The sequence below is a fragment of the Scyliorhinus torazame genome, chromosome 5 (assembly GCF_047496885.1).
Source record: "Scyliorhinus torazame isolate Kashiwa2021f chromosome 5, sScyTor2.1, whole genome shotgun sequence".
Lineage (NCBI taxonomy): Eukaryota > Metazoa > Chordata > Chondrichthyes > Carcharhiniformes > Scyliorhinidae > Scyliorhinus > Scyliorhinus torazame.
The window spans coordinates 121,727,397-121,755,309 of NC_092711.1; the positions used below are offsets into that span (position 1 = coordinate 121,727,397).

The 27,913-nt window shown below is 45.8% G+C and overlaps 16 non-coding genes across 16 annotated transcripts; all 16 read left to right on the plus strand.

The window, feature by feature from the left end:
- Positions 1–1,313: 1,313 nt before the first annotated feature.
- trnar-acg (transfer RNA arginine (anticodon ACG)) lies at positions 1,314–1,386 on the plus strand. The gene has a single exon. It is a non-coding gene; the product is annotated as a tRNA-Arg (tRNA).
- Positions 1,387–2,293: 907 nt separating this feature from the next.
- trnav-aac (transfer RNA valine (anticodon AAC)) lies at positions 2,294–2,366 on the plus strand. Its single transcript has one exon. It is a non-coding gene; the product is annotated as a tRNA-Val (tRNA).
- Positions 2,367–3,820: 1,454 nt separating this feature from the next.
- Positions 3,821–3,893, plus strand: trnar-acg (transfer RNA arginine (anticodon ACG)). The gene has a single exon. It is a non-coding gene; the product is annotated as a tRNA-Arg (tRNA).
- A 907-nt stretch (positions 3,894–4,800) lies between these two features.
- Positions 4,801–4,873, plus strand: trnav-aac (transfer RNA valine (anticodon AAC)). The gene has a single exon. It is a non-coding gene; the product is annotated as a tRNA-Val (tRNA).
- Positions 4,874–7,024: 2,151 nt separating this feature from the next.
- Positions 7,025–7,097, plus strand: trnav-aac (transfer RNA valine (anticodon AAC)). Its single transcript has one exon. It is a non-coding gene; the product is annotated as a tRNA-Val (tRNA).
- A 1,454-nt stretch (positions 7,098–8,551) lies between these two features.
- Positions 8,552–8,624, plus strand: trnar-acg (transfer RNA arginine (anticodon ACG)). The gene has a single exon. It is a non-coding gene; the product is annotated as a tRNA-Arg (tRNA).
- Positions 8,625–9,531: 907 nt separating this feature from the next.
- Positions 9,532–9,604, plus strand: trnav-aac (transfer RNA valine (anticodon AAC)). The gene has a single exon. It is a non-coding gene; the product is annotated as a tRNA-Val (tRNA).
- A 3,667-nt stretch (positions 9,605–13,271) lies between these two features.
- Positions 13,272–13,344, plus strand: trnar-acg (transfer RNA arginine (anticodon ACG)). The gene has a single exon. It is a non-coding gene; the product is annotated as a tRNA-Arg (tRNA).
- A 906-nt stretch (positions 13,345–14,250) lies between these two features.
- On the plus strand, positions 14,251–14,323 carry trnav-aac (transfer RNA valine (anticodon AAC)). Its single transcript has one exon. It is a non-coding gene; the product is annotated as a tRNA-Val (tRNA).
- A 1,454-nt stretch (positions 14,324–15,777) lies between these two features.
- trnar-acg (transfer RNA arginine (anticodon ACG)) lies at positions 15,778–15,850 on the plus strand. Its single transcript has one exon. It is a non-coding gene; the product is annotated as a tRNA-Arg (tRNA).
- A 907-nt stretch (positions 15,851–16,757) lies between these two features.
- On the plus strand, positions 16,758–16,830 carry trnav-aac (transfer RNA valine (anticodon AAC)). The gene has a single exon. It is a non-coding gene; the product is annotated as a tRNA-Val (tRNA).
- A 2,151-nt stretch (positions 16,831–18,981) lies between these two features.
- On the plus strand, positions 18,982–19,054 carry trnav-aac (transfer RNA valine (anticodon AAC)). Its single transcript has one exon. It is a non-coding gene; the product is annotated as a tRNA-Val (tRNA).
- A 1,454-nt stretch (positions 19,055–20,508) lies between these two features.
- On the plus strand, positions 20,509–20,581 carry trnar-acg (transfer RNA arginine (anticodon ACG)). The gene has a single exon. It is a non-coding gene; the product is annotated as a tRNA-Arg (tRNA).
- Positions 20,582–21,488: 907 nt separating this feature from the next.
- On the plus strand, positions 21,489–21,561 carry trnav-aac (transfer RNA valine (anticodon AAC)). The gene has a single exon. It is a non-coding gene; the product is annotated as a tRNA-Val (tRNA).
- A 3,667-nt stretch (positions 21,562–25,228) lies between these two features.
- On the plus strand, positions 25,229–25,301 carry trnar-acg (transfer RNA arginine (anticodon ACG)). The gene has a single exon. It is a non-coding gene; the product is annotated as a tRNA-Arg (tRNA).
- Positions 25,302–26,208: 907 nt separating this feature from the next.
- Positions 26,209–26,281, plus strand: trnav-aac (transfer RNA valine (anticodon AAC)). The gene has a single exon. It is a non-coding gene; the product is annotated as a tRNA-Val (tRNA).
- Positions 26,282–27,913: the final 1,632 nt, after the last annotated feature.

Genomic DNA, 27,913 nt, shown 5'->3' on the forward strand with positions numbered 1-27,913 from the left:
CCACTTCAAGCATAACTTATCTTCAGGTCTGTAAAGTTCGATTCCTGATTGTTTTATAAGTTGAGACATCGGTTTTAAAGAAACGGCTGTCTTCTTGTAATAAGTGACATGGCCTCTCAGACGAACCATGAGAATCTGCAGCAACACAGTGAGGTTGAACATTGCACAAGTCCATTGATTACTGCACCGCCAGCGGTTTCTGTCGTGTAGTGGTTAGCACATTCCCCTAACATGCGAAAGGTCCCCGAGGCCATACCGGGTAGAAACATCAAGTGCTTCTCATGTTGTGTGAGTAATGTTTGCACAAAGTACTTTTGTTCCCCCATCTCGTATGTTCGAGGATTATGAGGATTAGTCTCTCATGAGCCACTAAAATAAATTCCACATTAAGTCACAAGCACTGAACTTTCGACAGGCAATGAGAAGAAAATGACCTTCTTATTTTGGATATTCGGAGCTAGTTCATCCACAACAGAATTTCATGCATTTTGAAATGCAGATAAACATACTTATTCACCATCTCAAACATGTCTAAATGAACGACAAACGCAACTTGCTGCGGATGCTTCATTCTGAAACAAAAACAGAACATACTGGACAATCTCAGCAGGCCTGACAGCCTCTGTGGAGCGAGATGGCAGCGGTCGTTCCGGGCCTGGGTGACTCTTTGTCAAAGCTGGAGAACTGGAAATGGGGTCAGATTCAGACTAATGTGGATGGGGCGGGGTTGGCGTGCCCTATTGGGCCTCGATAGAGTGGTCAGCAATAGGTGGAAAGTGACGAAAATGTCTCGGACAGAAAGAAAAAGGGAATGTAAATGAGGCTAATCAAGGTGCTGATAGTGGCGCCTCAAGAGATCAGAATGTGTTAATCGCAGAAAGTAAGCAGTGTGTCAGCGAACAATTGGCGACAGGGATCAGATTGCTCAAGTAGGATGGTATGGGCTGGGGGAGGGGGGCAATGCTGAGGGTAAAACATATCAATGCAAGGAATTAAAATAAGATGATGGATACAGATGATGGAGGGGGAAGAAGCAGATGGTGGAGGGGGAAGAGAGGTTACACAGTCTGATGTTGTTGAACTGAATAAAATGAAACATACAGAGAGCTGCCTGAATCTACTGGAATAAGTCAATAGAAGTAAGTGAATATCCACACATAGACAAGCTTTTAGAAAATGTCTTGATTGTCTCGGGAACGTATTGCTTCCCTGCTGTGTGAGCTCAGCTTCTCAAAGGAAACCCAATGTGAATGAATCCCGCCGAATGCGCCACAGAGGCTCAATAAGGAATAGCAAAATGCATGCTTCCGGCTGGGCCAGTGGCGCAATGGATAACGCGTCTGACTACGAATCAGGAGATTCTAGGTTCGACTCCTGGCTGGCTCGGAATTCGAACTTTTGGCGTGCGCTTTAACTCACTGGGTGGGACGGCTGATTCTTGATGCAGAGCAAAGTGAGCAGAACGTCTTCAATTCTCGTATCGAAAGTTGATCCGACATCTGCGGAAGATACTGGAACAACTCAGCGAGTCAGGCGGGATTTGTCGACAGGACAACACAGCTCGTCTTTCACCATCACTTTTCATTAAAACCGGGACGGGTTAGGAATGTCGGACGTTTTAACCAAGTCAAATCCCGGTGGGAGCAAACAGAATAACAGGAAAGCACTCTGACAGGGTGCAAGTCAGGAGAGATTAAATGAGAAAAGGCCTTGGGTTCCCTGGCCACAGAGTGAGGTGAGCATCGAATGAGAGAATAATTACACCACAGTATGAGGCCATTCCAGCCGCTGTGTCTGTGCCAGCTCTCAGCAACTACCGCCCGGATACAAAGACGAAGTGGAAACAAGATTCAAACCCAAATCTGCGATGGTAATACACACAGAATGGGGGCAGCATTTACAGTGTGAGACGGTTGCACACACTATGAGTGTGAAAGCTGTATTGAGCCCAGTGGAAAGATGCGCTGCTGTTCCTCGAGTGTTTGTTGAGCTTCTTTGGAACATTTCAGGAGGCCGAGGTCCGGAAGGTCAGCGTTAAGATGCAGCTCTCCAGTCAGTTCAATTCTCCACTTTGGCTCTGTGGATTAGATGGGTCACGTCCCTGTGAAGTTAACGCAGATCATGTTAAGTTCGATCTAATTTCTACATCTCGTGGTTTTATATGTTGAAACATCTGTTTTTGAAAGAAACAGCAGTCGTCTTGTAATAAGTGGCCTAGCCTCTCAGCCTCACCATGCGAATCTGCAGCAACACAGTGAGGTTGCACATTGTACACGTCCGTTGATTGCCAGCTGTTTCTGTAGTGTAGTGGTTATCACATTCGCCTAACACGCGAAAGGTCCCCGGTTCGAAACCGGGCAGAAACATCTCGTATTTCCAGTTTAGTCTGTTGCTGACTATTGCCGCAATCTCGTAACTGGTCTTCATCAACGAGGAATAGCAAAATGCATGCACCCGTCTGGTTGTGGTTATTTACGAAAGCCCTGCATTCTCAATTTAACTTCCACTTCAAGCAAAACATAACTTATCTTCAGGTCTGTAAAGTTCGATTCCTGATTGTTTTATAAGTTGAGACATCGGTTTTAAAGAAACGGCTGTCTTCTTGTAATAAGTGACATGGCCTCTCAGACGAACCATGAGAATCTGCAGCAACACAGTGAGGTTGAACATTGCACAAGTCCATTGATTACTGCACCGCCAGCGGTTTCTGTAGTGTAGTGGTTAGCACATTCCCCTAACATGCGAAAGGTCCCCGGGGCCATACCGGGTAGAAACATCAAGTGCTTCTCATGTTGTGTGAGGAATGTTTGCACAAAGTACTTGTGTTCCCCATCTCGTATGTTCTAGGATTATGAGGATTAGTCTCTCATGAGCCACTAAAATAAATTCCACATTAAGTCACAAGCACTGAATTTTCGACAGGCAATGAGAAGAAAAGGACCTTCTTATTTTGGATATGCGGAGCTAGTTCATCCACAACAGAATTGCATGCATTTACTAATGCAGATAAACCTACTTATTCACCATGTCAAACATGTCTAAATGAACGACAAATGCAACTTACTGCGGATGCTTCATTCTGAAACAAAAACAGAACATACTGGACAATCTCAGCAGGACTGACGGCCTCTGTGGAGCGAGATGGCAGCGGTCGTTCCGGGCCTGGGTGACTCTTTGTCAAAGCTGGAGAACTGGAAATGGGGTCAGATTCAGACAAATGTGGATGGGGCGGGGTTGGCGTGCCCTATTGGGCCTCGATAGAGTGGTCAGCAATAGGTGGAAAATGACGAAAATGTCTCGGACAGAAAGAAAAAGGGAATGTAAATGAGGCTAATCAAGGTGCTGATAGTGGCGCCTCAAGAGATCAGAATGTGTTAATCGCAGAAAGTAAGCAGTGTGTCAGCGAACAATTGGCGACAGGGATCAGATTGCTCAAGTAGGATGGTATGGGCTGGGGGAGGGGGGCAATGCTGAGGGTAAAACATATCAATGCAAGGAATTAAAATAAGATGATGGATACAGATGGTGGAGGGGGAAGAAGCAGATGGTGGAAGGGGAAGAGAGGTTACACAGTCTGATGTTGTTGAACTGAATAAAATGAAACATACAGAGAGCTGCCTGAATCTACTGGAATAAGTCAATAGAAGTAAGTGAATATCCACACATAGACAAGCTTTTAGAAAATGTCTTGATTGTCTCGGGAACGTATTGGTTCCCTGCTGTGTGAGCTCAGCTTCTCAAAGGAAACACAATGTGAATGAATCCCGCCGAATGCGCCACAGAGGCTCAATAAGGAATAGCAAAATGCATGCTCCTGGCTGGGCCAGTGGCGCAATGGATAACGCGTCTGACTACGAATCAGGAGATTCCAGGTTCGACTCCTGGCTGGCTCGGAATTCGAACTTTTGGCGTGCGCTTTAACTCACTGGGTGGGACGGCTGATTCTTGATGCAGAGCAAAGTGAGCAGAACGTCTTCAATTCTCGTATCGAAAGTTGATCCGACATCTGCGGAAGATACTGGAACAACTCAGCGAGTCAGGCGGGATTTGTCGACAGGACAACACAGCTCGTCTTTCACCATCACTTTTCATTAAAACCGGGACGGGTTAGAAATGTCGGACGTTTTAACCAAGTCAAATCCCGGTGGGAGCAAACAGAATAACAGGAAAGCGCTCTGACAGGGTGCAAGTCAGGAGAGATTAAATGAGAAAAGGCCTAGGGTTCCCTGGCCACAGAGTGAGGTGAGCATCGAATGAGAGAATAATTACACCACAGTATGAGGCCATTCCAGCCGCTGTGTCTGTGCCAGCTCTCAACAACTACCGCCCGGATACAAAGAAGAAGTGGAAACAAGATTCAAACCCAAATCTGCGATGGAAGGACACACAGAATGGGGGCAGCATTTACAGTGTGAGACGGTTGCACACACTATGAGTGTGAAAGCTGTATTGAGCCCAGTGGAAAGATGCGCTGCTGTTCCTCGAGTGTTTGTTGAGCTTCTTTGGAACATTTCAGGAGGCCGAGGTCCGGAAGGTCAGCGTTAAGATGCAGCTCTCCAGTCAGTTCAATTCTCCACTTTGGCTCTGTGGATTAGATGGGTCACGTCCCTGTGAAGTTAACGCAGATCATGTTAAGTTCGATCTAATTTCTACATCTCGTGGTTTTATATGTTGAAACATCTGTTTTTGAAAGAAACAGCAGTCGTCTTGTAATAAGTGGCCTAGCCTCTCAGCCTCACCATGCGAATCTGCAGCAACACAGTGAGGTTGCACATTGTACACGTCCGTTGATTGCCAGCTGTTTCTGTAGTGTAGTGGTTATCACATTCGCCTAACACGCGAAAGGTCCCCGGTTCGAAACCGGGCAGAAACATCTCGTATTTCCAGTTTAGTCTGTTGCTGACTATTGCCGCACTCTCGTAACTGGTCTTCATCAACGAGGAATAGCAAAATGCATGCACCCGTCTGGTTGTGGTTATTTACGAAAGCCCTGCATTCTCAATTTAACTTCCACTTCAAGCAAAACATAACTTATCTTCAGGTCTGTAAAGTTCGATTCCTGATTGTTTTATAAGTTGAGACATCGGTTTTAAAGAAACGGCTGTCTTCTTGTAATAAGTGACATGGCCTCTCAGACGAACCATGAGAATCTGCAGCAACACAGTGAGGTTGAACATTGCACAAGTCCATTGATTACTGCACCGCCAGCGGTTTCTGTAGTGTAGTGGTTAGCACATTCCCCTAACATGCGAAAGGTCCCCGGGGCCATACCGGGTAGAAACATCAAGTGCTTCTCATGTTGTGTGAGGAATGTTTGCACAAAGTACTTGTGTTCCCCATCTCGTATGTTCTAGGATTATGAGGATTAGTCTCTCATGAGCCACTAAAATAAGTTCCACATTAAGTCACAAGCACTGAATTTTCGACAGGCAATGAGAAGAAAAGGACCTTCTTATTTTGGATATGCGGAGCTAGTTCATCCACAACAGAATTTCATGCATTTACTAATGCAGATAAACATACTTATTCACCATCTCAAACATGTCTAAATGAACGACAAATGCAACTTACTGCGGATGCTTCATTCTGAAACAAAAACAGAACATACTGGACAATCTCAGCAGGACTGACGGCCTCTGTGGAGCGAGATGGCAGCGGTCGTTCCGGGCCTGGGTGACTCTTTGTCAAAGCTGGAGAACTGGAAATGGGGTCAGATTCAGACAAATGTGGATGGGGCGGGGTTGGCGTGCCCTATTGGGCCTCGATAGAGTGGTCAGCAATAGGTGGAAAATGACGAAAAAGTCTCGGACAGAAAGAAAAAGGGAATGTAAATGAGGCTAATCAAGGCTAACAAAGTTGCTGATAGTGGCGCCTCAAGAGATCAGAATGTGTTAATAGCAGAACAAAGTAAGCAGTGTGTCAGCGAACAATTGGCGACAGGGTTGCTCAAGTAGGATGGTATGGGCTGGGGGGAGGGGCGCAATGCTGAGGGTAAAACATACCAATGGAAGGAATGAAAATAACTTGATGGAAATAAACAGATGGTGGAGGGAGAAGAGAGATTACACAGTCTGATGCTGTTGAACTGAATAAAATGAAACATACAGAGGGCTGCCTGAATCAACTGGAATTAGTCAATAGAGGTAAGTGAATGTCATACCCCTAGACCAACGAGCCCCGGGAAAGTAACAGAAGCACGCTGTTATTGCCATCGAAAGTCGATCTAACATCTGCGGAAAACACTGGAACAACTCAGCGAGTCAGGCGGAATTTGTCGACAGGACAACAAAGCTTGTCTTTCACCATCACCTTTCATTAAAACCGGGACGGGTTAGAAATGGCGGACGTTTTAACCAAGTCAAATCCTGGTGGGAGCAAACAGAACAACAGGAAAGCGCTCTGACAGGGTGCAAGTCAGGAGAGATTAAATGAGAAAAGGCCTAGGGTTCCCTGGCCACAGAGTGAGGTGAGCATCGAATGAGAGAATAATTACACCACAGTATGAGGCCATTCCAGCCGCTGTGTCTGTGCCAGCTCTCAACAACTACCGCCCGGATACAAAGAAGAAGTGGAAACAAGATTCAAACCCAAATCTGCGATGGAAGGACACACAGAATGGGGGCAGCATTTACAGTGTGAGACTGTTGCACACACTATGAGTGTGAAAGCTGTATTGAGCCCAGTGGAAAGATGCGCTGCTGTTCCTCGAGTGTTTGTTGAGCTTCTTTGGAACATTTCAGGAGGGCGAGGTCCGGGAGGTCAGCGTTAAGATGCAGCTCTCCAGTCAGTTCAATTCTCCACTTTGGCTCTGTGGATTAGATGGGTCACGTCCCTGTGAAGTTAACGCAGATCATGTTAAGTTCGATCTAATTTCTACATCTCGTGGTTTTATATGTTGAAACATCTGTTTTTGAAAGAAACAGCAGTCGTCTTGTAATAAGTGGCCTAGCCTCTCAGCCTCACCATGCGAATCTGCAGCAACACAGTGAGGTTGCACATTGTACACGTCCGTTGATTGCCAGCTGTTTCTGTAGTGTAGTGGTTATCACATTCGCCTAACACGCGAAAGGTCCCCGGTTCGAAACCGGGCAGAAACATCTCGTATTTCCAGTTTACTCTGTTGCTGACTATTGCCGCAATCTCGTAACTGGTCTTCATCAACGAGGAATAGCAAAATGCATGCACCCGTCTGGTTGTGGTTATTTACGAAAGCCCTGCATTCTCAATTTAACTTCCACTTCAAGCAAAACATAACTTATCTTCAGGTCTGTAAAGTTCGATTCCTGATTGTTTTATAAGTTGAGACATCGGTTTTAAAGAAACGGCTGTCTTCTTGTAATAAGTGACATGGCCTCTCAGACGAACCATGAGAATCTGCAGCAACACAGTGAGGTTGAACATTGCACAAGTCCATTGATTACTGCACCGCCAGCGGTTTCTGTAGTGTAGTGGTTAGCACATTCCCCTAACATGCGAAAGGTCCCCGGGGCCATACCGGGTAGAAACATCAAGTGCTTCTCATGTTGTGTGAGGAATGTTTGCACAAAGTACTTGTGTTCCCCATCTCGTATGTTCTAGGATTATGAGGATTAGTCTCTCATGAGCCACTAAAATAAATTCCACATTAAGTCACAAGCACTGAACTTTCGACAGGCAATGAGAAGAAAATGACCTTCTTATTTTGGATATTCGGAGCTAGTTCATCCACAACAGAATTTCATGCATTTACAAAAGCAGATAAACATACTTATTCACCATCTCAAACATGTCTAAATGAACGACAAACGCAACTTACTGCGGATGCTTCATTCTGAAACAAAAACAGAACATACTGGACAATCTCAGCAGGACTGACAGCCTCTGTGGAGCGAGATGGCAGCGGTCGTTCCGGGCCTGGGTGACTCTTTGTCAAAGCTGGAGAACTGGAAATGGGGTCAGATTCTGACTAATGTGGATGGGGCGGGGTTGGCGTGCCCTATTGGGCCTCGATAGAGTGGTCAGCAATAGGTGGAAAATGACGAAAATGTCTCGGACAGAAAGAAAAAGGGAATGTAAATGAGGCTAATCAAGGTGCTGATAGTGGCGCCTCAAGAGATCAGAATGTGTTAATCGCAGAAAGTAAGCAGTGTGTCAGCGAACAATTGGCGACAGGGATCAGATTGCTCAAGGAGGATGGTATGGGCTGGGGGAGGGGGGCAATGCTGAGGGTAAAACATATCAATGCAAGGAATTAAAATAAGATGATGGATACAGATGGTGGAGGGGGAAGAAGCAGATGGTGGAGGGGGAAGAGAGGTTACACAGTCTGATGTTGTTGAACTGAATAAAATGAAACATACAGAGAGCTGCCTGAATCTACTGGAATAAGTCAATAGAAGTAAGTGAATATCCACACATAGACAAGCTTTTAGAAAATGTCTTGATTGTCTCGGGAACGTATTGGTTCCCTGCTGTGTGAGCTCAGCTTCTCAAAGGAAACACAATGTGAATGAATCCCGCCGAATGCGCCACAGAGGCTCAATAAGGAATAGCAAAATGCATGCTCCTGGCTGGGCCAGTGGCGCAATGGATAACGCGTCTGACTACGAATCAGGAGATTCCAGGTTCGACTCCTGGCTGGCTCGGAATTCGAACTTTTGGCGTGCGCTTTAACTCACTGGGTGGGACGGCTGATTCTTGATGCAGAGCAAAATGAGCAGAACGTCTTCAATTCTCGTATCGAAAGTTGATCCGACATCTGCGGAAGATACTGGAACAACTCAGCGAGTCAGGCGGGATTTGTCGACAGGACAACACAGCTCGTCTTTCACCATCACTTTTCATTAAAACCGGGACGGGTTAGAAATGTCGGACGTTTTAACCAAGTCAAATCCCGGTGGGAGCAAACAGAATAACAGGAAAGCGCTCTGACAGGGTGCAAGTCAGGAGAGATTAAATGAGAAAAGGCCTAGGGTTCCCTGGCCACAGAGTGAGGTGAGCATCGAATGAGAGAATAATTACACCACAGTATGAGGCCATTCCAGCCGCTGTGTCTGTGCCAGCTCTCAGCAACTACCGCCCGGATACAAAGACGAAGTGGAAACAAGATTCAAACCCAAATCTGCGATGGTAATACACACAGAATGGGGGCAGCATTTACAGTGTGAGACGGTTGCACACACTATGAGTGTGAAAGCTGTATTGAGCCCAGTGGAAAGATGCGCTGCTGTTCCTCGAGTGTTTGTTGAGCTTCTTTGGAACATTTCAGGAGGCCGAGGTCCGGAAGGTCAGCGTTAAGATGCAGCTCTCCAGTCAGTTCAATTCTCCACTTTGGCTCTGTGGATTAGATGGGTCACGTCCCTGTGAAGTTAACGCAGATCATGTTAAGTTCGATCTAATTTCTACATCTCGTGGTTTTATATGTTGAAACATCTGTTTTTGAAAGAAACAGCAGTCGTCTTGTAATAAGTGGCCTAGCCTCTCAGCCTCACCATGCGAATCTGCAGCAACACAGTGAGGTAGCACATTGTACACGTCCGTAGATTGCCAGCTGTTTATGTAGTGTAGTGGTTATCACATTCGCCTAACACGCGAAAGGTCCCCGCTTCGAAACCGGGCAGAAACATCTCGTATTTCCAGTTTAGTCTGTTGCTGACTATTGCCGCAATCTCGTAACTGGTCTTCATCAACGAGGAATAGCAAAATGCATGCACCCGTCTGGTTGTGGTTATTTACGAAAGCCCTGCATTCTCAATTTAACTTCCACTTCAAGCAAAACATAACTTATCTTCAGGTCTGTAAAGTTCGATTCCTGATTGTTTTATAAGTTGAGACATCGGTTTTAAAGAAACGGCTGTCTTCTTGTAATAAGTGACATGGCCTCTCAGACGAACCATGAGAATCTGCAGCAACACAGTGAGGTTGAACATTGCACAAGTCCATTGATTACTGCACCGCCAGCGGTTTCTGTAGTGTAGTGGTTAGCACATTCCCCTAACATGCGAAAGGTCCCCGGGGCCATACCGGGTAGAAACATCAAGTGCTTCTCATGTTGTGTGAGGAATGTTTGCACAAAGTACTTGTGTTCCCCATCTCGTATGTTCTAGGATTATGAGGATTAGTCTCTCATGAGCCACTAAAATAAGTTCCACATTAAGTCACAAGCACTGAATTTTCGACAGGCAATGAGAAGAAAAGGACCTTCTTATTTTGGATATGCGGAGCTAGTTCATCCACAACAGAATTTCATGCATTTACTAATGCAGATAAACCTACTTATTCACCATGTCAAACATGTCTAAATGAACGACAAATGCAACTTACTGCGGATGCTTCATTCTGAAACAAAAACAGAACATACTGGACAATCTCAGCAGGACTGACGGCCTCTGTGGAGCGAGATGGCAGCGGTCGTTCCGGGCCTGGGTGACTCTTTGTCAAAGCTGGAGAACTGGAAATGGGGTCAGATTCAGACAAATGTGGATGGGGCGGGGTTGGCGTGCCCTATTGGGCCTCGATAGAGTGGTCAGCAATAGGTGGAAAATGACGAAAATGTCTCGGACAGAAAGAAAAAGGGAATGTAAATGAGGCTAATCAAGGCTAACAAAGTTGCTGATAGTGGCGCCTCAAGAGATCAGAATGTGTTAATAGCAGAACAAAGTAAGCAGTGTGTCAGCGAACAATTGGCGACAGGGTTGCTCAAGTAGGATGGTATGGGCTGGGGGGAGGGGCGCAATGCTGAGGGTAAAACATACCAATGGAAGGAATGAAAATAACTTGATGGAAATAAACAGATGGTGGAGGGAGAAGAGAGATTACACAGTCTGATGCTGTTGAACTGAATAAAATGAAACATACAGAGGGCTGCCTGAATCAACTGGAATTAGTCAATAGAGGTAAGTGAATGTCATACCCCTAGACCAACGAGCCCCGGGAAAGTAACAGAAGCACGCTGTTATTGCCATCGAAAGTCGATCTAACATCTGCGGAAAACACTGGAACAACTCAGCGAGTCAGGCGGAATTTGTCGACAGGACAACAAAGCTTGTCTTTCACCATCACCTTTCATTAAAACCGGGACGGGTTAGAAATGTCGGACGTTTTAACCAAGTGAAATCCTGGTGGGAGCAAACAGAACAACAGGAAAGCGCTCTGACAGGGTGCAAGTCAGGAGAGATTAAATGAGAAAAGGCCTAGGGTTCCCTGGCCACAGAGTGAGGTCAGCATCGAATGAGAGAATAATTACACCACAGTATGAGGCCATTCCAGCCGCTGTGTCTGTGCCAGCTCTCAACAACTACCGCCCGGATACAAAGAAGAAGTGGAAACAAGATTCAAACCCAAATCTGCGATGGAAGGACACACAGAATGGGGGCAGCATTTACAGTGTGAGACTGTTGCACACACTATGAGTGTGAAAGCTGTATTGAGCCCAGTGGAAAGATGCGCTGCTGTTCCTCGAGTGTTTGTTGAGCTTCTTTGGAACATTTCAGGAGGGCGAGGTCCGGGAGGTCAGCGTTAAGATGCAGCTCTCCAGTCAGTTCAATTCTCCACTTTGGCTCTGTGGATTAGATGGGTCACGTCCCTGTGAAGTTAACGCAGATCATGTTAAGTTCGATCTAATTTCTACATCTCGTGGTTTTATATGTTGAAACATCTGTTTTTGAAAGAAACAGCAGTCGTCTTGTAATAAGTGGCCTAGCCTCTCAGCCTCACCATGCGAATCTGCAGCAACACAGTGAGGTTGCACATTGTACACGTCCGTTGATTGCCAGCTGTTTCTGTAGTGTAGTGGGTATCACATTCGCCTAACACGCGAAAAGTTCGAAACCGGGCAGAAACATCTCGTACTTCCAGTTTAGTCTGTTGCTGACTATTGTCGCAATCTCGTAACTGGTCTTCATCAACGAGGAATAGCAAAATGCATGCACCCGTATGGTTGTGGTTATTTTCGAAAGCCCTGCCTTCTCAATTTAACTTCCACTTCAAGCATAACTTATCTTCAGGTCTGTAAAGTTCGATTCCTGATTGTTTTATAAGTTGAGACATCGGTTTTAAAGAAACGGCTGTCTTCTTGTAATAAGTGACATGGCCTCTCAGACGAACCATGAGAATCTGCAGCAACACAGTGAGGTTGAACATTGCACAAGTGCATTGATTACTGCACCGCCAGCGGTTTCTGTCGTGTAGTGGTTAGCACATTCCCCTAACATGCGAAAGGTCCCCGAGGCCATACCGGGTAGAAACATCAAGTGCTTCTCATGTTGTGTGAGTAATGTTTGCACAAAGTACTTTTGTTCCCCCATCTCGTATGTTCGAGGATTATGAGGATTAGTCTCTCATGAGCCACTAAAATAAATTCCACATTAAGTCACAAGCACTGAACTTTCGACAGGCAATGAGAAGAAAATGACCTTCTTATTTTGGATATTCGGAGCTAGTTCATCCACAACAGAATTTCATGCATTTACAAATGCAGATAAACATACTTATTCACCATCTCAAACATGTCTAAATGAACGACAAACGCAACTTACTGCGGATGCTTCATTCTGAAACAAAAACAGAACATACTGGACAATCTCAGCAGGACTGACAGCCTCTGTGGAGCGAGATGGCAGCGGTCGTTCCGGGCCTGGGTGACTCTTTGTCAAAGCTGGAGAACTGGAAATGGGGTCAGATTCAGACTAATGTGGATGGGGCGGGGTTGGCGTGCCCTATTGGGCCTCGATAGAGTGGTCAGCAATAGGTGGAAAATGACGAAAATGTCTCGGACAGAAAGAAAAAGGGAATGTAAATGAGGCTAATCAAGGTGCTGATAGTGGCGCCTCAAGAGATCAGAACGTGTTAATCGCAGAAAGTAAGCAGTGTGTCAGCGAACAATTGGCGACAGGGATCAGATTGCTCAAGTAGGATGGTATGGGCTGGGGGAGGGGGGCAATGCTGAGGGTAAAACATATCAATGCAAGGAATTAAAATAAGATGATGGATACAGATGGTGGAGGGGGAAGAAGCAGATGGTGGAGGGGGAAGAGAGGTTACACAGTCTGATGTTGTTGAACTGAATAAAATGAAACATACAGAGAGCTGCCTGAATCTACTGGAATAAGTCAATAGAAGTAAGTGAATATCCACACATAGACAAGCTTTTAGAAAATGTCTTGATTGTCTCGGGAACGTATTGGTTCCCTGCTGTGTGAGCTCAGCTTCTCAAAGGAAACACAATGTGAATGAATCCCGCCGAATGCGCCACAGAGGCTCAATAAGGAATAGCAAAATGCATGCACCCGGCTGGGCCAGTGGCGCAATGGATAACGCGTCTGACTACGAATCAGGAGATTCCAGGTTCGACTCCTGGCTGGCTCGGAATTCGAACTTTTGGCGTGCGCTTTAACTCACTGGGTGGGACAGCTGATTCTTGATGCAGAGCAAAGTGAGCAGAACGTCTTCAATTCTCGTATCGAAAGTTGATCCGACATCTGCGGAAGATACTGGAACAACTCAGCGAGTCAGGCGGGATTTGTCGACAGGACAACACAGCTCGTCTTTCACCATCACTTTTCATTAAAACCGGGACGGGTTAGAAATGTCGGACGTTTTAACCAAGTCAAATCCCGGTGGGAGCAAACAGAATAACAGGAAAGCGCTCTGACAGGGTGCAAGTCAGGAGAGATGAAATGAGAAAAGGCCGAGGGTTCCTGGCCACAGAGTGAGGTGAGCATCGAATGAGAGAATAATTACACCACAGTATGAGGCCATTCCAGCCGCTGTGTCTGTGCCAGCTCTCAGCAACTACCGCCCGGATACAAAGACGAAGTGGAAACAAGATTCAAACCCAAATCTGCGATGGTAGTACACACAGAATGGGGGCAGCATTTACAGTGTGAGACGGTTGCACACACTATGAGTGTGAAAGCTGTATTGAGCCCAGTGGAAAGATGCGCTGCTGTTCCTCGAGTGTTTGTTGAGCTTCTTTGGAACATTTCAGGAGGCCGAGGTCCGGAAGGTCAGCGTTAAGATGCAGCTCTCCAGTCAGTTCAATTCTCCACTTTGGCTCTGTGGATTAGATGGGGCACGTCCCTGTGAAGTTAATGCAGATCATGTTAAGTTCGATCTAATTTCTACATCTCGTGGTTTTATATGTTGAAACATCTGTTTTTGAAAGAAACAGCAGTCGTCTTGTAATAAGTGGCCTAGCCTCTCAGCCTCACCATGCGAATCTGCAGCAACACAGTGAGGTTGCACATTGTACACGTCCGTTGATTGCCAGCTGTTTCTGTAGTGTAGTGGTTATCACATTCGCCTAACACGCGAAAGGTCCCCGGTTCGAAACCGGGCAGAAACATCTCGTATTTCCAGTTTAGTCTGTTGCTGACTATTGCCGCAATCTCGTAACTGGTCTTTATCAACGAGGAATAGCAAAATGCATGCACCCGTCTGGTTGTGGTTATTTACGAAAGCCCTGCATTCTCAATTTAACTTCCACTTCAAGCAAAACATAACTTATCTTCAGGTCTGTAAAGTTCGATTCCTGATTGTTTTATAAGTTCAGACATCGGGTTTAAAGAAACGGCTGTCTTCTTGTAATAAGTGACATGGCCTCTCAGACGAACCATGAGAATCTGCAGCAACACAGTGAGGTTGAACATTGCACAAGTCCATTGATTACTGCACCGCCAGCGGTTTCTGTAGTGTAGTGGTTAGCACATTCCCCTAACATGCGAAAGGTCCCCGGGGCCATACCGGGTAGAAACATCAAGTGCTTCTCATGTTGTGTGAGGAATGTTTGCACAAAGTACTTGTGTTCCCCATCTCGTATGTTCTAGGATTATGAGGATTAGTCTCTCATGAGCCACTAAAATAAATTCCACATTAAGTCACAAGCACTGAATTTTCGACAGGCAATGAGAAGAAAAGGACCTTCTTATTTTGGATATGCGGAGCTAGTTCATCCACAACAGAATTTCATGCATTTACAAATGCAGATAAACATACTTATTCACCATCTCAAACATGTCTAAATGAACGACAAACGCAACTTACTGCGGATGCTTCATTCTGAAACAAAAACAGAACATACTGGACAATCTCAGCAGGACTGACAGCCTCTGTGGAGCGAGATGGCAGCGGTCGTTCCGGGCCTGGGTGACTCTTTGTCAAAGCTGGAGAACTGGAAATGGGGTCAGATTCAGACTAATGTGGATGGGGCGGGGTTGGCGTGCCCTATTGGGCCTCGATAGAGTGGTCAGCAATAGGTGGAAAATGACGAAAATGTCTCGGACAGAAAGAAAAAGGGAATGTAAATGAGGCTAATCAAGGTGCTGATAGTGGCGCCTCAAGAGATCAGAATGTGTTAATCGCAGAAAGTAAGCAGTGTGTCAGCGAACAATTGGCGACAGGGATCAGATTGCTCAAGTAGGATGGTATGGGCTGGGGGAGGGGGGCAATGCTGAGGGTAAAACATATCAATGCAAGGAATTAAAATAAGATGATGGATACAGATGGTGGAGGGGGAAGAAGCAGATGGTGGAGGGGGAAGAGAGGTTACACAGTCTGATGTTGTTGAACTGAATAAAATGAAACATACAGAGAGCTGCCTGAATCTACTGGAATAAGTCAATAGAAGTAAGTGAATATCCACACATAGACAAGCTTTTAGAAAATGTCTTGATTGTCTCGGGAACGTATTGGTTCCCTGCTGTGTGAGCTCAGCTTCTCAAAGGAAACCCAATGTGAATGAATCCCGCCGAATGCGCCACAGAGGCTCAATAAGGAATAGCAAAATGCATGCACCCGGCTGGGCCAGTGGCGCAATGGATAACGCGTCTGACTACGAATCAGGAGATTCCAGGTTCGACTCCTGGCTGGCTCGGAATTCGAACTTTTGGCGTGCGCTTTAACTCACTGGGTGGGACAGCTGATTCTTGATGCAGAGCAAAGTGAGCAGAACGTCTTCAATTCTCGTATCGAAAGTTGATCCGACATCTGCGGAAGATACTGGAACAACTCAGCGAGTCAGGCGGGATTTGTCGACAGGACAACACAGCTCGTCTTTCACCATCACTTTTCATTAAAACCGGGACGGGTTAGAAATGTCGGACGTTTTAACCAAGTCAAATCCCGGTGGGAGCAAACAGAATAACAGGAAAGCGCTCTGACAGGGTGCAAGTCAGGAGAGATGAAATGAGAAAAGGCCGAGGGTTCCCTTGCCACAGAGTGAGGTGAGCATCGAATGAGAGAATAATTACACCACAGTATGAGGCCATTCCAGCCGCTGTGTCTGTGCCAGCTCTCAACAACTACCGCCCGGATACAAAGAAGAAGTGGAAACAAGATTCAAACCCAAATCTGCGATGGAAGGACACACAGAATGGGGGCAGCATTTACAGTGTGAGACTGTTGCACACACTATGAGTGTGAAAGCTGTATTGAGCCCAGTGGAAAGATGCGCTGCTGTTCCTCGAGTGTTTGTTGAGCTTCTTTGGAACATTTCAGGAGGCCGAGGTCCGGAAGGTCAGCGTTAAGATGCAGCTCTCCAGTCAGTTCAATTCTCCACTTTGGCTCTGTGGATTAGATGGGTCACGTCCCTGTGAAGTTAATGCAGATCATGTTAAGTTCGATCTAATTTCTACATCTCGTGGTTTTATATGTTGAAACATCTGTTTTTGAAAGAAACAGCAGTCGTCTTGTAATAAGTGGCCTAGCCTCTCAGCCTCACCATGCGAATCTGCAGCAACACAGTGAGGTTGCACATTGTACACGTCCGTTGATTGCCAGCTGTTTCTGTAGTGTAGTGGTTATCACATTCGCCTAACACGCGAAAGGTCCCCGGTTCGAAACCGGGCAGAAACATCTCGTATTTCCAGTTTAGTCTGTTGCTGACTATTGCCGCAATCTCGTAACTGGTCTTCATCAACGAGGAATAGCAAAATGCATGCACCCGTCTGGTTGTGGTTATTTACGAAAGCCCTGCATTCTCAATTTAACTTCCACTTCAAGCAAAACATAACTTATCTTCAGGTCTGTAAAGTTCGATTCCTGATTGTTTTATAAGTTGAGACATCGGTTTTAAAGAAACGGCTGTCTTCTTGTAATAAGTGACATGGCCTCTCAGACGAACCATGAGAATCTGCAGCAACACAGTGAGGTTGAACATTGCACAAGTCCATTGATTACTGCACCGCCAGCGGTTTCTGTAGTGTAGTGGTTAGCACATTCCCCGAACATGCGAAAGGTCCCCGGGGCCATACCGGGTAGAAACATCAAGTGCTTCTCATGTTGTGTGAGGAATGTTTGCACAAAGTACTTGTGTTCCCCATCTCGTATGTTCTATGATTATGAGGATTAGTCTCTCATGAGCCACTAAAATAAATTCCACATTAAGTCACAAGCACTGAATTTTCGACAGGCAATGAGAAGAAAAGGACCTTCTTATTTTGGATATGCGGAGCTAGTTCATCCACAACAGAATTTCATGCATTTACTAATGCAGATAAACCTACTTATTCACCATGTCAAACATGTCTAAATGAACGACAAATGCAACTTACTGCGGATGCTTCATTCTGAAACAAAAACAGAACATACTGGACAATCTCAGCAGGACTGACGGCCTCTGTGGAGCGAGATGGCAGCGGTCGTTCCGGGCCTGGGTGACTCTTTGTCAAAGCTGGAGAACTGGAAATGGGGTCAGATTCAGACAAATGTGGATGGGGCGGGGTTGGCGTGCCCTATTGGGCCTCGATAGAGTGGTCAGCAATAGGTGGAAAATGACGAAAAAGTCTCGGACAGAAAGAAAAAGGGAATGTAAATGAGGCTAATCAAGGCTAACAAAGTTGCTGATAGTGGCGCCTCAAGAGATCAGAATGTGTTAATAGCAGAACAAAGTAAGCAGTGTGTCAGCGAACAATTGGCGACAGGGTTGCTCAAGTAGGATGGTATGGGCTGGGGGGAGGGGCGCAATGCTGAGGGTAAAACATACCAATGGAAGGAATGAAAATAACTTGATGGAAATAAACAGATGGTGGAGGGAGAAGAGAGATTACACAGTCTGATGCTGTTGAACTGAATAAAATGAAACATACAGAGGGCTGCCTGAATCAACTGGAATTAGTCAATAGAGGTAAGTGAATGTCATACCCCTAGACCAACGAGCCCCGGGAAAGTAACAGAAGCACGCTGTTATTGCCATCGAAAGTCGATCTAACATCTGCGGAAAACACTGGAACAACTCAGCGAGTCAGGCGGAATTTGTCGACAGGACAACAAAGCTTGTCTTTCACCATCACCTTTCATTAAAACCGGGACGGGTTAGAAATGTCGGACGTTTTAACCAAGTGAAATCCTGGTGGGAGCAAACAGAACAACAGGAAAGCGCTCTGACAGGGTGCAAGTCAGGAGAGATTAAATGAGAAAAGGCCTAGGGTTCCCTGGCCACAGAGTAAGGTGAGCATCGAATGAGAGAATAATTACACCACAGTATGAGGCCATTCCAGCCGCTGTGTCTGTGCCAGCTCTCAACAACTACCGCCCGGATACAAAGAAGAAGTGGAAACAAGATTCAAACCCAAATCTGCGATGGAAGGACACACAGAATGGGGGCAGCATTTACAGTGTGAGACTGTTGCACACACTATGAGTGTGAAAGCTGTATTGAGCCCAGTGGAAAGATGCGCTGCTGTTCCTCGAGTGTTTGTTGAGCTTCTTTGGAACATTTCAGGAGGGCGAGGTCCGGGAGGTCAGCGTTAAGATGCAGCTCTCCAGTCAGTTCAATTCTCCACTTTGGCTCTGTGGATTAGATGGGTCACGTCCCTGTGAAGTTAACGCAGATCATGTTAAGTTCGATCTAATTTCTACATCTCGTGGTTTTATATGTTGAAACATCTGTTTTTGAAAGAAACAGCAGTCGTCTTGTAATAAGTGGCCTAGCCTCTCAGCCTCACCATGCGAATCTGCAGCAACACAGTGAGGTTGCACATTGTACACGTCCGTTGATTGCCAGCTGTTTCTGTAGTGTAGTGGTTATCACATTCGCCTAACACGCGAAAGGTCCCCGGTTCGAAACCGGGCAGAAACATCTCCTATTTCCAGTTTAGTCTGTTGCTGACCATTGCCGCAATCTCGTAACTGGTCTTTATCAACGAGGAATAGCAAAATGCATGCACCCGTCTGGTTGTGGTTATTTACGAAAGCCCTGCATTCTCAATTTAACTTCCACTTCAAGCAAAACATAACTTATCTTCAGGTCTGTAAAGTTCGATTCCTGATTGTTTTATAAGTTCAGACATCGGGTTTAAAGAAACGGCTGTCTTCTTGTAATAAGTGACATGGCCTCTCAGACGAACCATGAGAATCTGCAGCAACACAGTGAGGTTGAACATTGCACAAGTCCATTGATTACTGCACCGCCAGCGGTTTCTGTAGTGTAGTGGTTAGCACATTCCCCTAACATGCGAAAGGTCCCCGGGGCCATACCGGGTAGAAACATCAAGTGCTTCTCATGTTGTGTGAGGAATGTTTGCACAAAGTACTTGTGTTCCCCATCTCGTATGTTCTAGGATTATGAGGATTAGTCTCTCATGAGCCACTAAAATAAATTCCACATTAAGTCACAAGCACTGAATTTTCGACAGGCAATGAGAAGAAAAGGACCTTCTTATTTTGGATATGCGGAGCTAGTTCATCCACAACAGAATTTCATGCATTTACAAATGCAGATAAACATACTTATTCACCATCTCAAACATGTCTAAATGAACGACAAACGCAACTTACTGCGGATGCTTCATTCTGAAACAAAAACAGAACATACTGGACAATCTCAGCAGGACTGACAGCCTCTGTGGAGCGAGATGGCAGCGGTCGTTCCGGGCCTGGGTGACTCTTTGTCAAAGCTGGAGAACTGGAAATGGGGTCAGATTCAGACTAATGTGGATGGGGCGGGGTTGGCGTGCCCTATTGGGCCTCGATAGAGTGGTCAGCAATAGGTGGAAAATGACGAAAATGTCTCGGACAGAAAGAAAAAGGGAATGTAAATGAGGCTAATCAAGGTGCTGATAGTGGCGCCTCAAGAGATCAGAATGTGTTAATCGCAGAAAGTAAGCAGTGTGTCAGCGAACAATTGGCGACAGGGATCAGATTGCTCAAGTAGGATGGTATGGGCTGGGGGAGGGGGGCAATGCTGAGGGTAAAACATATCAATGCAAGGAATTAAAATAAGATGATGGATACAGATGGTGGAGGGGGAAGAAGCAGATGGTGGAGGGGGAAGAGAGGTTACACAGTCTGATGTTGTTGAACTGAATAAAATGAAACATACAGAGAGCTGCCTGAATCTACTGGAATAAGTCAATAGAAGTAAGTGAATATCCACACATAGACAAGCTTTTAGAAAATGTCTTGATTGTCTCGGGAACGTATTGGTTCCCTGCTGTGTGAGCTCAGCTTCTCAAAGGAAACACAATGTGAATGAATCCCGCCGAATGCGCCACAGAGGCTCAATAAGGAATAGCAAAATGCATGCACCCGGCTGGGCCAGTGGCGCAATGGATAACGCGTCTGACTACGAATCAGGAGATTCCAGGTTCGACTCCTGGCTGGCTCGGAATTCGAACTTTTGGCGTGCGCTTTAACTCACTGGGTGGGACAGCTGATTCTTGATGCAGAGCAAAGTGAGCAGAACGTCTTCAATTCTCGTATCGAAAGTTGATCCGACATCTGCGGAAGATACTGGAACAACTCAGCGAGTCAGGCGGGATTTGTCGACAGGACAACACAGCTCGTCTTTCACCATCACTTTTCATTAAAACCGGGACGGGTTAGAAATGTCGGACGTTTTAACCAAGTCAAATCCCGGTGGGAGCAAACAGAATAACAGGAAAGCGCTCTGACAGGGTGCAAGTCAGGAGAGATGAAATGAGAAAAGGCCGAGGGTTCCCTTGCCACAGAGTGAGGTGAGCATCGAATGAGAGAATAATTACACCACAGTATGAGGCCATTCCAGCCGCTGTGTCTGTGCCAGCTCTCAACAACTACCGCCCGGATACAAAGAAGAAGTGGAAACAAGATTCAAACCCAAATCTGCGATGGAAGGACACACAGAATGGGGGCAGCATTTACAGTGTGAGACTGTTGCACACACTATGAGTGTGAAAGCTGTATTGAGCCCAGTGGAAAGATGCGCTGCTGTTCCTCGAGTGTTTGTTGAGCTTCTTTGGAACATTTCAGGAGGCCGAGGTCCGGAAGGTCAGCGTTAAGATGCAGCTCTCCAGTCAGTTCAATTCTCCACTTTGGCTCTGTGGATTAGATGGGTCACGTCCCTGTGAAGTTAATGCAGATCATGTTAAGTTCGATCTAATTTCTACATCTCGTGGTTTTATATGTTGAAACATCTGTTTTTGAAAGAAACAGCAGTCGTCTTGTAATAAGTGGCCTAGCCTCTCAGCCTCACCATGCGAATCTGCAGCAGCACAGTGAGGTTGCACATCGTACACGTCCGTGAATTGCCAGCTGTTTCTGTAGTGTAGTGGTTATCACATTCGCCTAACACGCGAAAGGTCCCCGGTTCGAAACCGGGCAGAAACATCTCGTATTTCTAGTTTAGTCTGTTGCTGACTATTGCCGCAATCTCGTAACTGGTCTTCATCAACGAGGAATAGCAAAATGCATGCACCCGTCTGGTTGTGGTTATTTACGAAAGCCCTGCATTCTCAATTTAACTTCCACTTCAAGCAAAACATAACTTATCTTCAGGTCTGTAAAGTTCGATTCCTGATTGTTTTATAAGTTGAGACATCGGTTTTAAAGAAACGGCTGTCTTCTTGTAATAAGTGACATGGCCTCTCAGACGAACCATGAGAATCTGCAGCAACACAGTGAGGTTGAACATTGCACAAGTCCATTGATTACTGCACCGCCAGCGGTTTCTGTAGTGTAGTGGTTAGCACATTCCCCGAACATGCGAAAGGTCCCCGGGGCCATACCGGGTAGAAACATCAAGTGCTTCTCATGTTGTGTGAGGAATGTTTGCACAAAGTACTTGTGTTCCCCATCTTGTATGTTCTATGATTATGAGGATTAGTCTCTCATGAGCCACTAAAATAAATTCCACATTAAGTCACAAGCACTGAATTTTCGACAGGCAATGAGAAGAAAAGGACCTTCTTATTTTGGATATGCGGAGCTAGTTCATCCACAACAGAATTTCATGCATTTACTAATGCAGATAAACCTACTTATTCACCATGTCAAACATGTCTAAATGAACGACAAATGCAACTTACTGCGGATGCTTCATTCTGAAACAAAAACAGAACATACTGGACAATCTCAGCAGGACTGACGGCCTCTGTGGAGCGAGATGGCAGCGGTCGTTCCGGGCCTGGGTGACTCTTTGTCAAAGCTGGAGAACTGGAAATGGGGTCAGATTCAGACAAATGTGGATGGGGCGGGGTTGGCGTGCCCTATTGGGCCTCGATAGAGTGGTCAGCAATAGGTGGAAAATGACGAAAAAGTCTCGGACAGAAAGAAAAAGGGAATGTAAATGAGGCTAATCAAGGCTAACAAAGTTGCTGATAGTGGCGCCTCAAGAGATCAGAATGTGTTAATAGCAGAACAAAGTAAGCAGTGTGTCAGCGAACAATTGGCGACAGGGTTGCTCAAGTAGGATGGTATGGGCTGGGGGGAGGGGCGCAATGCTGAGGGTAAAACATACCAATGGAAGGAATGAAAATAACTTGATGGAAATAAACAGATGGTGGAGGGAGAAGAGAGATTACACAGTCTGATGCTGTTGAACTGAATAAAATGAAACATACAGAGGGCTGCCTGAATCAACTGGAATTAGTCAATAGAGGTAAGTGAATGTCATACCCCTAGACCAACGAGCCCCGGGAAAGTAACAGAAGCACGCTGTTATTGCCATCGAAAGTCGATCTAACATCTGCGGAAAACACTGGAACAACTCAGCGAGTCAGGCGGAATTTGTCGACAGGACAACAAAGCTTGTCTTTCACCATCACCTTTCATTAAAACCGGGACGGGTTAGAAATGTCGGACGTTTTAACCAAGTGAAATCCTGGTGGGAGCAAACAGAACAACAGGAAAGCGCTCTGACAGGGTGCAAGTCAGGAGAGATTAAATGAGAAAAGGCCTAGGGTTCCCTGGCCACAGAGTAAGGTGAGCATCGAATGAGAGAATAATTACACCACAGTATGAGGCCATTCCAGCCGCTGTGTCTGTGCCAGCTCTCAACAACTACCGCCCGGATACAAAGAAGAAGTGGAAACAAGATTCAAACCCAAATCTGCGATGGAAGGACACACAGAATGGGGGCAGCATTTACAGTGTGAGACTGTTGCACACACTATGAGTGTGAAAGCTGTATTGAGCCCAGTGGAAAGATGCGCTGCTGTTCCTCGAGTGTTTGTTGAGCTTCTTTGGAACATTTCAGGAGGGCGAGGTCCGGGAGGTCAGCGTTAAGATGCAGCTCTCCAGTCAGTTCAATTCTCCACTTTGGCTCTGTGGATTAGATGGGTCACGTCCCTGTGAAGTTAACGCAGATCATGTTAAGTTCGATCTAATTTCTACATCTCGTGGTTTTATATGTTGAAACATCTGTTTTTGAAAGAAACAGCAGTCGTCTTGTAATAAGTGGCCTAGCCTCTCAGCCTCACCATGCGAATCTGCAGCAACACAGTGAGGTTGCACATTGTACACGTCCGTTGATTGCCAGCTGTTTCTGTAGTGTAGTGGGTATCACATTCGCCTAACACGCGAAAAGTTCGAAACCGGGCAGAAACATCTCGTACTTCCAGTTAAGTCTGTTGCTGACTATTGCCGCAATCTCGTAACTGGTCTTCATCAACGAGGAATAGCAAAATGCATGCACCCGTATGGTTGTGGTTATTTTCGAAAGCCCTGCCTTCTCAATTTAACTTCCACTTCAAGCATAACTTATCTTCAGGTCTGTAAAGTTCGATTCCTGATTGTTTTATAAGTTGAGACATCGGTTTTAAAGAAACGGCTGTCTTCTTGTAATAAGTGACATGGCCTCTCAGACGAACCATGAGAATCTGCAGCAACACAGTGAGGTTGAACATTGCACAAGTGCATTGTTTACTGCACCGCCAGCGGTTTCTGTCGTGTAGTGGTTAGCACATTCCCCTAACATGCGAAAGGTCCCCGAGGCCATACCGGGTAGAAACATCAAGTGCTTCTCATGTTGTGTGAGTAATGTTTGCACAAAGTACTTTTGTTCCCCCATCTCGTATGTTCGAGGATTATGAGGATTAGTCTCTCATGAGCCACTAAAATAAATTCCACATTAAGTCACAAGCACTGAACTTTCGACAGGCAATGAGAAGAAAATGACCTTCTTATTTTGGATATTCGGAGCTAGTTCATCCACAACAGAATTTCATGCATTTACAAATGCAGATAAACATACTTATTCACCATCTCAAACATGTCTAAATGAACGACAAACGCAACTTACTGCGGATGCTTCATTCTGAAACAAAAACAGAACATACTGGACAATCTCAGCAGGACTGACAGCCTCTGTGGAGCGAGATGGCAGCGGTCGTTCCGGGCCTGGGTGACTCTTTGTCAAAGCTGGAGAACTGGAAATGGGGTCAGATTCAGACTAATGTGGATGGGGCGGGGTTGGCGTGCCCTATTGGGCCTCGATAGAGTGGTCAGCAATAGGTGGAAAATGACGAAAATGTCTCGGACAGAAAGAAAAAGGGAATGTAAATGAGGCTAATCAAGGTGCTGATAGTGGCGCCTCAAGAGATCAGAATGTGTTAATCGCAGAAAGTAAGCAGTGTGTCAGCGAACAATTGGCGACAGGGATCAGATTGCTCAAGTAGGATGGTATGGGCTGGGGGAGGGGGGCAATGCTGAGGGTAAAACATATCAATGCAAGGAATTAAAATAAGATGATGGATACAGATGGTGGAGGGGGAAGAAGCAGATGGTGGAGGGGGAAGAGAGGTTACACAGTCTGATGTTGTTGAACTGAATAAAATGAAACATACAGAGAGCTGCCTGAATCTACTGGAATAAGTCAATAGAAGTAAGTGAATATCCACACATAGACAAGCTTTTAGAAAATGTCTTGATTGTCTCGGGAACGTATTGCTTCCCTGCTGTGTGAGCTCAGCTTCTCAAAGGAAACCCAATGTGAATGAATCCCGCCGAATGCGCCACAGAGGCTCAATAAGGAATAGCAAAATGCATGCTCTCGGCTGGGCCAGTGGCGCAATGGATAACGCGTCTGACTACGAATCAGGAGATTTCAGGTTCGACTCCTGGCTGGCTCGGAATTCGAACTTTTGGCGTGCGCTTTAACTCACTGGGTGGGACGGCTGATTCTTGATGCAGAGCAAAGTGAGCAGAACGTCTTCAATTCTCGTATCGAAAGTTGATCCGACATCTGCGGAAGATACTGGAACAACTCAGCGAGTCAGGCGGGATTTGTCGACAGGACAACACAGCTCGTCTTTCACCATCACTTTTCATTAAAACCGGGACGGGTTAGAAATGTCGGACGTTTTAACCAAGTCAAATCCCGGTGGGAGCAAACAGAATAACAGGAAAGCGCTCTGACAGGGTGCAAGTCAGGAGAGATTAAATGAGAAAAGGCCTTGGGTTCCCTGGCCACAGAGTGAGGTGAGCATCGAATGAGAGAATAATTACACCACAGTATGAGGCCATTCCAGCCGCTGTGTCTGTGCCAGCTCTCAGCAACTACCGCCCGGATACAAAGACGAAGTGGAAACAAGATTCAAACCCAAATCTGCGATGGTAATACACACAGAATGGGGGCAGCATTTGCAGTGTGAGACTGTTGCACACACTATGAGTGTGCAAGCTGTATTGAGCCCAGTGGAAAGATGCGCTGCTGTTCCTCGAGTGTTTGTTGAGCTTCTTTGGAACATTTCAGGAGGCCGAGGTCCGGGAGGTCAGCGTTAAGATGCAGCTCTCCAGTCAGTTCAATTCTCCACTTTGGCTCTGTGGATTAGATGGGTCACGTCCCTGTGAAGTTAACGCAGATCATGTTAAGTTCGATCTAATTTCTACATCTCGTGGTTTTATATGTTGAAACATCTGTTTTTGAAAGAAACAGCAGTCGTCTTGTAATAAGTGGCCTAGCCTCTCAGCCTCACCATGCGAATCTGCAGCAACACAGTGAGGTTGCACATTGTACACGTCCGTTGATTGCCAGCTGTTTCTGTAGTGTAGTGGTTATCACATTCGCCTAACACGCGAAAGGTCCCCGGTTCGAAACCGGGCAGAAACATCTCGTATTTCCAGTTTAGTCTGTTGCTGACTATTGCCGCAATCTCGTAACTGGTCTTCATCAACGAGGAATAGCAAAATGCATGCACCCGTCTGGTTGTGGTTATTTACGAAAGCCCTGCATTCTCAATTTAACTTCCACTTCAAGCAAAACATAACTTATCTTCAGGTCTGTAAAGTTCGATTCCTGATTGTTTTATAAGTTGAGACATCGGTTTTAAAGAAACGGCTGTCTTCTTGTAATAAGTGACATGGCCTCTCAGACGAACCATGAGAATTTGCAGCAACACAGTGAGGTTGAACATTGCACAAGTCCATTGATTACTGCACCGCCAGCGGTTTCTGTAGTGTAGTGGTTAGCACATTCCCCTAACATGCGAAAGGTCCCCGGGGCCATACCGGGTAGAAACATCAAGTGCTTCTCATGTTGTGTGAGGAATGTTTGCACAAAGTACTTGTGTTCCCCATCTCGTATGTTCTAGGATTATGAGGATTAGTCTCTCATGAGCCACTAAAATAAATTCCACATTAAGTCACAAGCACTGAATTTTCGACAGGCAATGAGAAGAAAAGGACCTTCTTATTTTGGATATGCGGAGCTAGTTCATCCACAACAGAATTTCATGCATTTACTAATGCAGATAAACCTACTTATTCACCATGTCAAACATGTCTAAATGAACGACAAATGCAACTTACTGCGGATGCTTCATTCTGAAACAAAAACAGAACATACTGGACAATCTCAGCAGGACTGACGGCCTCTGTGGAGCGAGATGGCAGCGGTCGTTCCGGGCCTGGGTGACTCTTTGTCAAAGCTGGAGAACTGGAAATGGGGTCAGATTCAGACAAATGTGGATGGGGCGGGGTTGGCGTGCCCTATTGGGCCTCGATAGAGTGGTCAGCAATAGGTGGAAAATGACGAAAAAGTCTCGGTCAGAAAGAAAAAGGGAATGTAAATGAGGCTAATCAAGGCTAACAAAGTTGCTGATAGTGGCGCCTCAAGAGATCAGAATGTGTTAATAGCAGAACAAAGTAAGCAGTGTGTCAGCGAACAATTGGCGACAGGGTTGCTCAAGTAGGATGGTATGGGCTGGGGGGAGGGGCGCAATGCTGAGGGTAAAACATACCAATGGAAGGAATGAAAATAACTTGATGGAAATAAACAGATGGTGGAGGGAGAAGAGAGATTACACAGTCTGATGCTGTTGAACTGAATAAAATGAAACATACAGAGGGCTGCCTGAATCAACTGGAATTAGTCAATAGAGGTAAGTGAATGTCATACCCCTAGACCAACGAGCTCCGGGAAAGTAACAGAAGCACGCTGTTATTGCCATCGAAAGTCGATCTAACATCTGCGGAAAACACTGGAACAACTCAGCGAGTCAGGCGGAATTTGTCGACAGGACAACAAAGCTTGTCTTTCACCATCACCTTTCATTAAAACCGGGACGGGTTAGAAATGTCGGACGTTTTAACCAAGTCAAATCCTGGTGGGAGCAAACAGAACAACAGGAAAGCGCTCTGACAGGGTGCAAGTCAGGAGAGATTAAATGAGAAAAGGCCTAGGGTTCCCTGGCCACAGAGTGAGGTGAGCATCGAATGAGAGAATAATTACACCACAGTATGA